Source organism: Mus pahari, chromosome X (genome assembly GCF_900095145.1).
Source record: "Mus pahari chromosome X, PAHARI_EIJ_v1.1, whole genome shotgun sequence".
Classification (NCBI taxonomy): Eukaryota; Metazoa; Chordata; class Mammalia; order Rodentia; family Muridae; genus Mus; species Mus pahari.
In genome coordinates, this window is record NC_034613.1 from 10,211,358 (window position 1) to 10,217,355 (window position 5,998).

The following is a 5,998-nucleotide window of genomic DNA, read 5'->3' on the forward strand; positions in this document are numbered from 1 at the left end:
GCAAGTGGATAAAAACACTCCAGAGTGAACTGGAAAGAGTCTTAGGCAAGCTGTACTCAAAGGTTCTAAACCAACAATGAGAAAAAATTTTTGAAATATGATTAAATCGACTGAACAGCATACATGGGCTGGACTTAGCTACCTTCTCCCACACATATGTAGCAGATGTGCAGCTCAGTCTTCATATGAGTTCCCTGACAACTGGATTGGTGGTTGTCCCTTCTCGGAGGGGGATGGTAGAGTGACTATGTGAGGGAAGAACCTGAATGAGTGTGGCAGTGATTGTGATGTAAAGTGAATAAATAAATAAATTATTAGGGAAATTATGGTCAACACAAAAGCTATTTCACATATGTTATGCTATATAATCAGCTCTTAAATAATGATTTTTTTTCATTAATTGCTTTGATATCCTTGGATTGATAGAATATTTTGTTGTACAGATATGGTCTTTCAAAGACTTGTGGGAAGGCTGCAAGTTAAGGCCCACAACATAGACTCTAAAATGGAAGTTTAATCAGTTGAGAATATTAAAAAAAAAAGTTTAAAGCAAATATCTATTTCAAACAACTGCATTAAAAAGAATCTTCACATTTGAAATTCTCATCTTCACATAAATACTTAATGATGAACCTTATGTCTAAATTACAGTTTTTAAAAATTAAGGAAAAAGACTGATTAGTTCAATGTTTGTGTGGCAGATGCATCCTGATATCAACCTAAAGTAGATATTAGAGATGGACTTGCCAGCCATCATTGGGAAGAGAGGCCCCTAGGTCTTGCAAACTTTATATGCCCCATACAGGGGAATGTCAGGGCCAAGAAGTGGGAGGGGGTGGGCAGGGGAGCAGGGTAGGGGGAGGGTATAGGGGACTTTTGGGATAGCATTTGAAATGTAAATGAAGAAAATATCTAATAAAATAATTAAAAAATAAAGAGATATTAGAATGATTTTCTTTTTCTTTCCTCAAATTCTATACAAGCTGGTTAACCAGCTATACAAAACAGCTATACAAAACATGGAAGGTGAAAACAAAGGTATCAGATAAATTGATTCTCCACCATGAAAATGACAATCTTCAAAATTATAGATTCACATTTAAAAACTCAAAGCTAATGTATGGGAAAGAGAGGGAGGGTTCTTTTCTCTCTATTTTCTACTTAGAAGGCTGAATGAAGCACCATTCTTAAGTACCACTATTCGTAGCCTTTTTGTAGGGCTTAGTCAATGGATAACACCAGAAGATCAGAGGGAGGAAGAGGAGCCAAATTACATTTATTCTCTTAGCATTCTTTGATGTTATCTTACCTTACAAAAGCAGGGCAGGGGCCAAACAAAAAACCTATGCTCTTACCAAGAATATTTTCCCCTCTCTCTATCCCACTTCCTCTTTCTATTTCCTTGTTTTCTTTATCTCAACCAGCCTTTAGGAGTATTAAACTTTCTTCATGGTTAAAAGCCTCAAGATACTGTGCTTACCTACTTCCCGCAGCATACATTTTATTTCACTGTGAACATAGAACCCCCAAAGTCATGCCACTGAGAGGATGACTTCTCTTACCACTGGACACCAAGTGACGACAAGCACACACAGTCTTTAAAGCATTTGGGATTGTCAAGTTTGTACATTAATCTCATGTCCATCATTTTCAGATAGGTGTAACCTGGGCTTTTACCTTTTGCTTCCAAAAAGTCAAATTACCAGTGCAATTTTATACTTAAGAGATGAATGTTAACAGTTCAGGCTCTAGAGAAGATCTCAAAAGAAGATATTGGTGGAATCTCAGTTCTGACTCTTGCCCATTGTGTGTACTGGGGTAAAATATCTTATTAATTGGCACTCTTTAGCAAAAGTGCTCCTCTTGGAACATTTGACAATTCTTTCTTTTTTTTACAGGGTATTCTGTATTTTATTTTATTATTTATTATTTTTTTAATTTTTTTGTTATTATTTTCTTTATTTACATTTCAAATGCTATCCCGAAAGTTCCCTATACTCCCCTGCCCCCTTCTCCCCTACCCACCCACTCCCACTACTTGGCCCAGGCGTTCCCTGGTGCTGGGTCAAATAAAGTTTGCAAGACCAAGGGGCCTCTCTTCCCAGTGATGGCCGATTAGGCCATCTTCTTCTACATATGCAGCTAGAGACACAAGCTCATTTGACAATTCTTGGAGATATCCTTATTGTCCTAGCTGGGAAAGGGAGTTTACTACTGGTATTTAGTCATGTGAGGAGGTTAGAGAAGTTACTAAATGTCCTGTGATGCTAGGAGAGCTTCCTACCAGAAAGGATTACATGATGTGAAATATCAATAATACTGAGAAACCCCAATGTAGCCTTTATGTGTCTGGTTTCTAAGCTGGATGCAGTACTAGCACATATCAAAGGTCTGTCTAAGGGTTTGGGGAGCTAATATGTGAATCTGTGGAAAGTACTGAGAACAACGGCTTTGATCATTTAATAAATGTAAGTTTGATATTCATCATCGACATGAGAGTAAAAGCTCATAACATAAAGATACAGCCAATAGTCATTCTGACAGACAATTCTGGTAGACATACCACTAAAGTAGTATGGAATAAGTCTTCTCTGGCTTTATTTATTTGTATTCTCAGCACCTTGGTGTAGTAACTCTTCTACTTATTTATTTTTCGTGAGGCTGCTGTTTTCTCATGAATAAAATAATGACTATACTGCAGCTACTAGAGTTCTTAGCACTGAGTAGGTACACAACAGTAGAGGCTTCACTGGTTACAGTATACTGCATGATGGTGCATCTTTTGAGCCTGAAGACAAGGACCCGTGAGTATTTTTTTTCTTATTAGTAGTGGTATTTTGCTCAAATCTTTTTAATTTTGTTCAGCAACTGTGGTAGTTTGATTAAGAAACATTCTCCATAATCTCTGGCATTTGAATACTTGGTCCCAGTTGGTGACACTGAGGAAGTTTAGGATGTAAAGCCTTGGGAGGAGCATATGAAGTCCTAAGTGAATGTGTTTTGTTGACATGGGCACAGCCATGTCAAGAACCCCAGCAACAAGACACAGAACAGTCTGGCTGAGGAAAAGCTTTAAAAGTAAAGTGCCTCCATTTCAGTTTGCCCTCTCAGCTTTGTACTTTGTTCACGATATAAGTTTCCAGTTTGGTCTTCCAGCCACCATGTTTGTTGCCTACTGTGGTGCATCCCCATCATGGACTCTAAACCTCTGGAGCTGTAAGCACAAATAAGATGATCCAGGAGAGAAAGAGATCACAGAACACAAATGAAGCATCAAGGTAATTTAGAACCCCTCTCCCCAAAGAACTCTGCAGGAATCTGTATACTTGCTAGAGGGCCACAACGAGTAAACCAGACCTGTCATATATTTTCCACATTCATATAGGGAGGAAAACACACAAAAAGGAGAAGAATTATTCTTAATAATGAAACATGGGAGAAATCTCTTTCTATACAGAGGACGCTGAAATGAAATTAATCTCTTTGATGGCATCTTTATAGAGAAGTCAATAGTTCATGGAGCTATTCTTTATAATGTTCAGCATCATAGACCAAACATATGATAAAGCACAGCCTCATAAAAGCAATTCTACAAAGGGCTAAAATGGCATAGTTCAGGTATAAATCTCTCAGGCAGTCTCCCTTCAGGCTAACAGAAAGCTACAAGGAATGGCCAGATAGGATGCCCTTAGGGCAATTTTTCTCATACCCTGGTGCTCCTACACAAGCTCATGCAGCGCCATGCCTGGGCAGGATGATGTGTGTACCAGACAGTATAGACACAAGTTCTCTACTGCTTATCTTATCAGGTGAAAGCACTAACAGAAGCTTGTAGAAATTGAGAGGTTTATGATCACAAAAAGTTTTCTTATTTGGGCAATATTTTCTTGTGTTGGGCATCACTTATAAAGTTTTGGGAATGGAATGGCTATGATATCATGCAGCAATCTCACAAAAAGGTTATTATAATTAGAGCTCCCATACTGGATTGGGGAGGAGGTATAGCCCAGTGGTAAAGTGTTTGTTCAACATGCATCAGGCCCTAGGCTCAATCTTACCAGTCCCTTCCCCCTAAACCTCCATTTTACAGACGAGGATATTAAGAATTAAGATAAGTATTTGCCTACCACTTATAGAACTAATAATGGCGTTTCAAGGAAGCAGACATAGGTATTCTGGTTTGCAGGACTCACATGTGAAAGTGTTTTGAATTAGACACTGAGATCAGAGTCTGCTTCCCCTGATCTCCCCTCTTACCCCATTGATAGTTAGACCTTTGCATTAGTTGGGGTTCTTTAGAGGAATAAAACCAATAGAATCAACTTACATTATAATAGTAACAATAGCAGAATCATATATTCATTACTGAGTCTTTCAAGCTGGGTGTCCCAGTGGTCAAAGTAGTCCCCCAGTGATAGTCTTACACTGGAAAAGCTGATGGCCCAGTAGTTGCTCAGCACATGAAGCTGGGGGCCTTAGCAGTTCCAAGCTGTTAGAGAAAATCTGAAAGGTCCCCGGAGAGCTCTTGGTCAAGGATGGAAGCCTGGAAACACAGGTTCTGTTATTAGTGAAGGAATAAGCAGCAGTAGCAGGAACAACAGGAAAAATCAACTTAGTGGGAGCAGAAAAGGCCATGTAAATAATAAGATAACCCTCCCTTTGTCATGGCTGTTTTAAAAACCTGGCCTCCTACCAGAAAGTGCTGTTAACATTGGATCAGATCTTCCCAAGTCGATAAGGTAAGCAGAACAATTCTTTAGGTGAGGATCCCTACTCAGGTGATTTTAATTTGTGGCAAGTTTACATTAAAAGCAACCATCATAGCCTCAAAAGGTAACTTATGTGTTCTCCCCACCCCACCCCAATACAGCCATGTGTTTTATTCTACCTCACTTTTATTTAGTTTTTGTTTTTGAGAATATTTGCATACATTGCCATAGAAGTAAGACAACGGCTATGCATCTTGCACAATTGCCCTTTGCCTCCAAGGGGAAGAATGGGATTTCCCCCAGAATGCTCAGCGGCTACAGATGATTTAAGTCTGTCAAATTAGTTTCCAAATAAGAAATGAAAGTAAAAGACTTAGATTAGAACTACTGCATCTGTGGATACTTAGTTCCTCCTTAGAATGGGGAACAAAATACCCATGGAAGGAGTTACAGAGACAAAGTTTGGAGCAGCGCCTGAAGGGATGACCATCCAGAAACTGCCCTATTTGGGGATCCACCCCATAAACAACCACCAAACCCTGTCACTAGGCAGATGCCAACAAGAGCCTGCTGACAGGAGCCTGATATAACTGTCTCCTGTGAGGCTCTGCCAGTGTCTGGCAAATAGAGAAGTGGATGGTCACAGTCATCCATCCATTAGACAGAGCACAAGGTCTCCAATGAAGGTGCCAGAGAAATAACCAGGGAGCTGAAGGGATCTGAAGCCCCATGGGAGGAACATCAATATGAACTAACCAGAACCCTCAGAGTTCCTTGGAACTATACCACCAGTCAAAGAAAACACATGGTGGAACTTGTGGCTCTAGCTATATATGTAGCAGAGGATGACCTAGTTGTTCATCAATGGGAGGAGAGGCCCTTGGTCCTGTAAAGGTTCTATGCCCCAGTATAGGGGAATGCCAGGACCAGGAATGGGAGTGGGTGGGTTGAGGAACAGGGGGAGTGGGAGGGGATAGGGGATTTTTGGAGGGGAAACTAAGAAAGGGGATAACATTTGAAATGTAAATAAAGAAAATATTCAATTAAAAAAAAAAACTACTGCAACGGAGACTCCTTGTAGAAGTAGGGAAATGTGGGGGCTCAAGGTAGGCTGAGAGAGAATATAATAGCTTGTGGAAGATAAGCATGGTTGTGCACACCCATAATCTCAGCATTTGGAAGACTCAAAGAGGAATGCATCAAATTCAAGGCAAGTCTAGGCTACATGCTGAAACAATCTCAACAACAACAATATGAGAGAGAGAGAGAGAGAGAGAGAGAGAGAGAGA